Source organism: Haliotis asinina, chromosome 3, assembly GCF_037392515.1.
Source record: "Haliotis asinina isolate JCU_RB_2024 chromosome 3, JCU_Hal_asi_v2, whole genome shotgun sequence".
Lineage (NCBI taxonomy): Eukaryota > Metazoa > Mollusca > Gastropoda > Lepetellida > Haliotidae > Haliotis > Haliotis asinina.
In genome coordinates, this window is record NC_090282.1 from 77,588,735 (window position 1) to 77,598,997 (window position 10,263).

Sequence of the window (10,263 nt, forward strand, 5' to 3'; positions counted from 1 at the left end):
TGGTTGCACTCTGGATTTCTGAAGTGTGTGACAGCAGCAGTTACCTATGCCATAGAAATACTTTGATATTGTATTTTCACCATATTTATGTATGTATAGTTTCATTTTTTTGAAGAGTATAGATAGGATGTAAAGTGAACCACGTATCTTCCGCTCTCTGGACCGACACAACATCATCTTCACCACAGTCCCAGTTTGCAACAGACAAGAAGTTGTTGCTAACACTATCTACTGCAAATATGAAAACTATTGGTCGCACTATATTTGAAACACTATGAACTGTTTTTCACTGTATGCTAAAATAAATCACAATTAAATCATCCTCAAACCCTGTAGGTAGTTCTTACTCTTTACTGAAATCACATGGCATCCTATATTTCAGAGGTAGCTGCCTCTAGTGCAAGTTTCTTTGAGTTTTCTGGTTTCTTATTCCTCCGTTTCAGAAGCATCAGTGTCGTGACACTCAACACAACAGTCAGTGCGTTGCCACAGACATTCATTCCGGTAATTTTCATTCGTTGATCCACAAGGTCGTAGAGTGCACACGATCCTCGTTTACCACATGCGTTGTTCCAGACAATACAGGTGGTGTCGATAATCTTCCCGTACACAATAGGAACCGGAAGGTATACTGAAAACCAAACCACAGAAACACGTGTGACATACTTGTCATAAACAACACGCTGATATAATGGTGAATTTACAAACATTTGCTGCTAACGTTTTGGATTATTTTTGGAAACATCTGACTTTTCAGCCTAAATGGTGCTTGAAATGCGAAGCGTAAGAGTCTTGCTACATGCGCTGCAATTCGAAGTAAAGGAAGTTTAGCCCGGCTACGTTTAGCCCAGACAAACTTCATGTTTTATCAAAATTAAAATACATCATCACGTAGCAGTTGTTCTTACGATATAGGATTGGATCAATTTTTTTGTCAAACGAATTACAGTACTTCATTTGAGTGAGTTTGTAACCCCCAAGTGTTCCCCCATCGATCCCTCATCAGACAACAATGAGACGTCTTAAGAGCTTCAACACATTTAATTATTTAATACAAAACAATCGACACAAGATAGTAGTTACAAAATACAAGAGACATGCATTCTATTTAAAGCTTTGAAGAACGGCTCGGAAAGGAACCGCAATTTAGTGCAAGGAACATTAAACATGATGTTTCGATACCTGAGTGTTATGTTTTATTGCCCACAGTAATAAATGAATCCTCTCCTATATTAATCCTCTCCTCAAGTATTAATGCAGTGTTGGAGATAAGATTGCAGATGGACAGTGTACAACGTGACGGTTATTGACATGTTTCAAACTGGAAGAAGAGCTAGCTGAATTTGATGGGTTCACTACAGAACAGCTTCCTGTAACTACAGCGTCAAAGGATGTCCAGTGGCCCAACGTCAAAAGTATACGTTCTGGAGCGCTTAAAAACACTACACTATGGAATATCGAGCCAAGCAATCAAGCAAGCATGGTTCTATTGAATATTTCAGATGACTCTCTCTGAGTCTACACGTGGACGTGTGTGAAAGCGTCATATAGATGTAGTGTGCTTCTCACTATATATTAGGTGATCTCTTGTTTTCCCAGAATAACCGCATATGAGGTTTTTGTTTTGGAGGGACAGGGTTTACTTTTCTTAACTTTATATGAACATCAACATACAAATGATACATGAGTGTTTGAATTCAACTGGTAAAACATCGTTCCAGAATGAACTCACACGACAAAGGTTTTCCGAAGGGAATTGGAACAGCAATTGTCTCATCCGTGGGCAGACGCTCTACCGCACAGCCACCGGACTGACGAGGGTGGAGGGGTTAAATTAGCTACTTATAGTTACTGTCATTAAATTGATTTTACAGGCGCTTCTGTTATTGTTATGTAGCTTCATTAAATGATCATCTACATGGTAATTACCCATCATTGACGGTATATATGTTAGAGAAAACACTTCTCGGTTTTGGTAGACAATGTAAAAACATTGGGGTTTCCAATTTCCCTCCCCAAACCTCGGATGCGTGTTTTCTCCTATTCTTAACGAACATCATACGGAAGTGAGCATGAGCATCGCGGCGGATTTGGGGGTTGGTCGAGGACAGTATCTATAGTCAGCCTCCATGCTACAAATACGTACCCAGAACAGACACAGAAAAACTATACAGTCCCACTGCCACTGCTTGTTTCTCCGCCACACTTCCGGTTTAAAACACAAAACATTATTAGAGGTGTTAACAGGTACTTTTACTGAGAGCCTTAAAAGCTTTAACATTTACCTGTATTTGAAGACCGACAAAACAGCCCTGTCACCGACCTTAATTAATCACATATTATTTAGATAAAGGTGTAACCAAAGTCGCGAACAATAACACACTTGTCTGAAAATACAACTGTACGACAGGAACTGTGAATGTCATGCAGATATATATCACAATGACAACTAAGAAGACAACACAATTGCAGGCTAGCAAAATTTCATGGACGTGTAAATGGGCATATGACTGTAAGCGTATGAATGTGTGTGAACGTGTTTGGTTGTTTTTCAGTCAGCAATATTCACGCTATATGGCGGTGGTGTGAAATAATCGAATCAAAACCAAACAACACAAAATGAGCATTGATCGGCGCAATTGGGATACGATGATGTGTGTCATCTAAGTCCGAGTCTGACCACCCGACCCCGTTCGATGGTCTGTTAAACTTTGGTCTTTGAACCTTTCATGATGTGAAAACAATATACATTTTAATACTCGATCTAGGAAACATGTAGCAGCCTGAAATTGTGCTCACACTTCAAAGTCATACTGACACGAGTGTGGACAATATTCTTTTCTGGCTATAGAAATAATGTTGTTGTTTCAAAACCGTACACCAGCTATATGACGGCGGTCTTTAAGTATTTATTTCAAGACAAACCGGTAACAGCTATCACGAGCAAGGATATATGTCGAGGGGTATTAAGGGTACGATATCAACCTTACTCATCAATACAATCTGACTACCGTATCCACTAAGTTACCGTCTCATTGAGAACATTACATACGTACGCGTATAAATACGTATATGGATCTACGTATACGTATATGTTGTACTACTATCCTAGTTGTACGCAAAGTGGCCGGAGTGGGTTATGTTAATAGTCAGTCTGCAGAGGACAGAATTTCAATATCACCGATTAGATTAAAAATAATACACAAAACAAACATTTATTAAAAATATTGTTTTCTCAGATTGTTATTTAGTATGAATGAAAACCAGGCTATAAACCACTCCCTACCTTATGAGAACAAGATAGCCGGGGACAATACTTCCACTCAAAGCGAAAAGAGCCGTGGCTGCAACGTAGGGGTACAGGTAATGGCACCCGGTGTCACAGAAGCTGGGGCTTACGGAACCTCCTCCAGCAGACAAACAGCCTCCGTAAGTCTGAAACAACTTGCTTTTATCTGAATATTTGACAACAGATATTATAAATACGAAACAATTAATATAAGCTAAACGTAATTATTTTATTGAGTGTCAGTTTCGGAAACATGATGACAATATAATGTTGTTCGATCACACAATGACGAATTTATTAGGGTTTTAGGTCGGGAACAAGCGCGATTTCCACAAACAAATGGGCGAAGACTCCATGTAGGCCCCAGAAATTGCTTCCATTTTAACCAGTGCTAACTATTGTTTGTTTGTTTGTTTGTTTGACTCTTAATTCACCAAAATATTTGGCGACATGTAAATCATCATTTATGAGGTTGACAGATGGTCAGTTAACACTACCCACACTGTGATTGAGTTCTAATTGTCACTGGACCCATGAATGTCCGGGGTAGATTAGGCCATCAGAAACCCACGCTTGCCATAAAAGACGGCTATGCGAAGAATCGACTTACGGGATCGGGTGGTCAAGCTTGCTGACTTGGTTGACACATGTCATCAGTTCCCAATCGCGCAGACCGATGTTCATGCTGTTGATCACTGGATTGTCTGGTCCAGACTTATTTACAGACTGCAGCCATATAACTTGAATATTGCTGAGTGCGGCGTAATGCTAAACTCACTCACTCACTCTAATTGTCTTTGACTCATCTGAATATTAGAATACTCTGCAATTGAACCGTAACAATTAATCAACTACATTGAGGCTGTTCAGTGATATAAGCATACTCACATCACTTTCTACGAATCTAAAATCTTAAGTGTGGGATGAAAGGAAGAGGAAAAGTAGCAAATTCGTTTTAGAGAATGTGTTTCAGAAACGCGTGGGTAGGATAAGAGGACATTTTGCCCACCAGGATAAGAACAACTGTGGAAACGAGGAAATTATTATATTCTTGTAATCACTGTGAAAGGTATCAGGTGTATTCACTCAGCCACTTTATCGCAGTGAGGATAAAATGGATTATATCTTACCTTAAACCTTTAAAAGAAACTTTAATGACTCTTACAGTATCAGTCTGGTTGTGACATCCCGCGTGGCATGGCGAGAAGAACGTGACGTTACCATTGCAGACCGGTAGAAAGGGGACACTGAGGCAGCCACATGAACTCGGGCCCTCATCAAGGACAACCTCCTTGCTGAAGATGTGACAATGGCAAACAGTTAATATCACTGACAAAGTCATTCTACTTTTCTGACAGCGTAATTGTTTAATTTTGTCTATGATGCAGAATCTTGAAGATCCGGATTAGACTGATCTTCACTTACCCTTGCTTGTCGAAAGAGGAGACTAACGGTATCAAGCGGGCAGACTCGCTCACTTTACTCACACATAGCTAGAATACTTCTACTTGTGGATATAAGAAACAATCAGTCAAACACAACATGGAAGCACCTTAAAATTATCTCTTACTATCCTAGTTGTTTTCGTGGAAAACTGAAGATATATACTGGACAAAAATGTTAGGGATCATGGTTATTTTCCTTGACAATCGTACGGATCAAAACATGATGTGAAATATCATGGTGATACCAATTGCGTCGATCGATTGTTCATGCCGTTGATCTCTGGGTTGTCTGGTCTATAGTCAGTTATAAACAGAAGCCGCCATTTAGCTAAAATATTCTTGACTGCGGCATAAAACTAAACACACTCAGACATGAAATATCATACTGAGACTTACTGGTTTCTCTGTAGTCCGCTTAGAGTTACGTTGCCACAGCCAAACTGGAAGTTGAGGCACTGAGCAAGAGTGGCCAGAACGTACGCCCCGATCATTACTTTGATACAGCCACTTCTTTCTAACTTGAAACGCATTGCAATGACACCTCCAAGAAATGTCCCCAAAGTTGTTGGTATCACCACGACGACACCTAAACATTGGCAAAGGATATACAAGAATATGGTGAAGCTTGGAATGTTGTCCGGCTATTTCGTGTATCAACAGTAGATGTTATTATTTTATTTATCTGTTTATTTTTAATGTTTTAGTTTTTTTCATTTTCCTGTAGATAATTGCATCATTACAATATTCTTAATAACACATAATAAATAAATAAATAAATAAATAAATAAATAAATAAATAAATAAATAAATAAATAAATAAATAGTCGATGTTATATTCCTATATGTAACTTTTAAGACGTAAGAATGTATTAAAGTAGAACAAGGAAGTTTTGATTTGCTGCAAGGGAATACAGTTAAGGTATCACTATACACAGGAGAAGAACACACTAAAACGTATTCAATGATCCACTGATGGAAAAAGTTACGAAGGGAGATTCCTGTGGCATAAAAACTCATGGAGTACATACCGCAAACCTGGCTTCATGTTTAAATGCTATGATTCAACGGTGGTCAGGCCAAAAATGTTAGCTATGACAGAAAGATGATAAATGGACATGGGAACTGTAGTACAGTTTGAAATAGAAAAATGCGGGATTTATTCACGTTTATTTCTACAATTTACGTAGTTGTTATGCCAAAAAGTGAAATATCCGTTAAACTATGTTCGGCCTAACTACAGTTCCTGTGGTAGGGAGATAGGAAACTTGAGAAAAGGACTTTACTGAGGACAGGTTAGTGCAGAAATGAGCAATGCGGATTTCATCTAGGTTCAAAGCGACTTATTTCGAATAGACCATGGCTTTATGTAAATTAGCGTGCGATGATATTGTGGCACTTTTTAAATGTCCATATTGAAATTTGACTTGGCTGCATTATAAACGATAGCTGACATAAAAAATAATAGCTTTCATGCTGAAACTATTAAAAATAGGCGCCATGGAGTGTCACTATCACCATGAATAAAAAGCAGGTACGAGGGGTTGTCTCAAACGCAAAACCAGGTCGGGTAAAGCAGACGATGGCTGGGGTCGGGTATGTAAGATATCATACTCTTTTACATATCTTAACATAAACTTCATGAAAGAAAGACACGTAGGAAGTTAATCAATAGATGAGACATGTTCAACACACCTGAAAAGCACACGATATGTCTTTGAGATGACCACTTGTGCCAGTAGGCAGCGCATGTATTTCATGCCTGGTGAGTCGATTTTCCATCCTCATACCTGGCTGAGCGACCTAATTGCCATCAATAGTCTGATCTATTGTTTTCAGCATCTATTCGTACTTTTTGTTGTTGTTTTTCCCCAATTATATTAGTAGACACACTTTACTGGATATCCTCTTACGCATCCCACTGAATTCCCAGTTAGGCTGAAGTGGGTTATTTTGACATATCCTATTTGCAGCTGTATAAATTTGAGGGATACAGAGTAACAGCCTAAAACATTGTTTTTTTCTATTTCCGACAGTACTTAAATGATTAGTTATTTTGGGCCATATAATGTGTTGACATATGAGGTGGTAATGCACTGAACAGACCTAAAAACAGGTTGGACTTCCAGGTAGGGATGTTGAAGATTGTTTCCAGATACTTGGCCCCAAATGAAACAAGCCCCACAACAGCGATCGTTCCAGTAATCATGGCTAGGTTGTTTACAGTGTAGACGGGGTTACTTACCACCCTGAACAGCGGCAGGGGCAAATCTGAAAGTGAAGAGAAGAGATGGTTTAATGTGAACACAGGTCACTCACTCAATCTCTGCTTAAAGAAATCCTTACTTGTCCATACATCATGAAACGTTTACTGTCAATCCGACACTCTTGATTTGTCTAAATATTCATGAAAAATCAATGACAGGCAGACAGACAGAGGGAAGTTTTATTTCATGGTCTGTCATACAGTCACAGAATATGGCAGTTTCAAGAAACAGAAATTTGTATTGGGGGTCTTGCTTGACGTAAAATTAGTGTTATGCAATATATAACTTGTGGGGAGGGGTTATTGCAAAATTGACGTTATGGTTAGTGAGCCCATGACATTTTGTAGTTGTTTGTTAACTGACTCTGTACCGCTGATATTTGTGACATGGGTGGAACACATCATTTTCAGTTTCTGTTTCTACAGCATCACAGAGTGAACACAAGTAGTTGGTAAATATGAAAGATGAAAAGGAATCTGTGTACACCCCGTGAATGTCTGGTGAATATATTAATTCGGTGAATATTTGAGAACTATAACACAACCTTCCGGAGAAATACCTTTTACTTTGTCACAAAATGTTTGCTCCTTGTCATCATCTGATAAGACAACATGTCGACCTTTTATTATCTTTGGGAAGAAGAACAGTGGCACAGCAGTAAGAAGCAACACTCCACCGAAGACTAGAAATCCAAGCTACCACGCGCCAATCCATCCTGGGTCCTGTGGGGTCAGAGACGTCGCTACAAAGAAAACAGTGAGACAAATACATTTAAAATCTCTAGATGGGGAGTAAAAGGGTATATTAGTGCAGGATGCCGAAAACGGACACACATGGACAGTCCGGACAATTATTGTGAAATATCAAACTAAAACGTGTAGGGAAATATGAAGACTGCCCACCACTGCAGTCATCCGTGTTCTGTGTTCTGGGCAGCACACCCGGGTTCTCCTTCAATTTTAGTTGAGACACTGGTACTGAACCAAGGGCAGCCAGAACAATGGACAAGTCGGGACATTTCAAATCGCGATTTGCCATATTTTCCCAGAATCTTGAGAAATCACATTTGTGTAGAAATGAGGGTGACACACTCATGTTAGTTAAACTCACCGTTAGCTCAAGAATAACCTTTAACTTAATAGTACAATCTGTGATATATTTTATGTGGAAAATCGAAAGTAAGAATGTACCTGTATGTCAATGTGAAAATCAAAACTACTTACGAGCCAAATCAACTGGGATTTGAGAAAAGACGCCCCCGAAGGAAAACGCCAACGCTGGTCCGAACACTGTTAAACATATAAGTGCCCCTGAAGAGAGATGAGATGCATATAAAAGTGATTTGACGAATGATTCTTCCAAACAGACCATCCAAAATTACTATATCCGTGCAAATGGCAAGTTCTCTACCACACACATTTGAACTTATGATTAAATTATCATTACTTTATGAAAACCTAATGGTCGAGTAAAGTTATTTTCGACATTGTCAGTTTCAGATCCTTTTATGGGAGCACTGTAAGCAGATCGACAATTAAATGAACATTACATGTCAATATGAGAATATGTTACTCTGCATGTTCACGTTGTCTAGAGAATCATTATGTTCACTATTACCTAGGAACAACCCTGTTCTTTTCCTATCGGGAACATTATTGTCAATATACTCTGATGACAGCGGTGTCCTGGGTGGTCTGAACGAAAATGGAATGAACACTGTGTGACAATATTACTCTGCTTGTTTGCGTTGTCTGGAGAGTCCTCGACTTTCAGTTTGGAAAAGAAGCACATTCCATTACTTTAAACACTCTCCTTCACTCTTACCTAGAAGGAGCCCTGTTTTTTTCTGTCAGCCATGTTGTCGTCAATATACTCTGATGCCAGCGGTGTCCTGGGTGATTTAGCGACTCCTTGCAACAACAGGGCAATAACCAGGAGCGAAAAACCCCATCGCTTCTCCTCGAGGGGGCGATCTGATCCAGCCTCACACGTTTCATTTTGTCCACTCTCCCGCCCCGACTGATTACACAAATACTTCTCTCCATCACCAGTATAAGAAGCGATGGTGACATCGCCTCTTGGCAAAGTTGAGGGATCCATGAAATAAAGCAGCCCACTGAGAACTCCCGATAAGCCATAAACCACCGTACTGACGCCAAGGACTTTCGGGATGTGTCGCTTGCGGAGGAAGTGGCTGGTGACCAAGACTGTGGCAAGGTAGCCGATATCATTGCAACTCAGGAGGGTTCCACTCGTTGCACTGTCAATATTGAACACCTTCTCCAGTGTAGTTATCTGAGATGCTAGATATACCGTTATTGTTTGCAGGAAAAGGGAGGCAAATCCAATGGATATCGTGAAAGATCCAACTGTCCCACACCTTTGCATATATGACGGGGAGTATGGCCCAGCTCCACATGATGTTTCCTCTTCATCCGAATCACAGATGCTGCCTTTAGCCTTCTTGTCCACTGTATGTTCACACTTTACTGACAACTCTCTCTGTGATGCTTCTTCTGCAACGTTGGATGCCATCGCTATTCTCCAACAAAGACAAATACATAAAATCAGTTATTGTTTATAACATTGTATACCTCAGTGGTATGAGGTATGGGGAAGCCGAGAGGTTAAAGCATTCGGTAGTCACGCCGAAGATTCGGATTCCCCACATGAATACAATGCGTGAAGTCCATTTCTTGTGTCCTCCGCCGTGATAATGCTGGAATATTGCTAAAAAGGCATAACACTAAAGCTCACTCACTTGGTCTAGTGTAATCTATAAGATTGTTCGAACTAAGGTTCATGTCGCCAATGCTGCTTTTGCTTATAGGTTTAGAATCGTAATGTCCATTAAAGGAATGACGTTCAAGTTTTACATTGTCATGTAGACAATTTGTTCCGTACCACGATTTACATTTACAATGCATATGTTTGTAATATGTTAAAAATATTTATCTCGATGTACAGATATACTTACCGATTGTCTTTGCTGTGAAGGTTCTCTTTATACCATCAGAGATGTTTTTCTTCTGTATTTATAGCACTTCAAATTAGGTCACATTTTGATACATGGAAATCTAATAACGTTTTGTGTCCAGAATATGTATGAACTTGTACAGAGTATACAATAGAGGCATGAACATCTATTATCCACCGTTGAGTTTCAGGCATTCACACACTGAAGTATCAAAGTGTGAAATATAGAGAGCAATGAAATAGGATCAAATAACCGTTGGTCCGCAGAGTGGTTAAAAATTTGGAAAAA

General features: G+C 39.5%; 1 pseudogene; it reads right to left on the reverse strand.

Moving 5' to 3' along the window:
- Positions 1-287: 287 nt before the first annotated feature.
- LOC137277092 (solute carrier organic anion transporter family member 3A1-like) lies at positions 288-9,989 on the reverse strand (annotated as a pseudogene).
- Between the last annotated feature and the right edge of the window lie 274 nt (positions 9,990-10,263).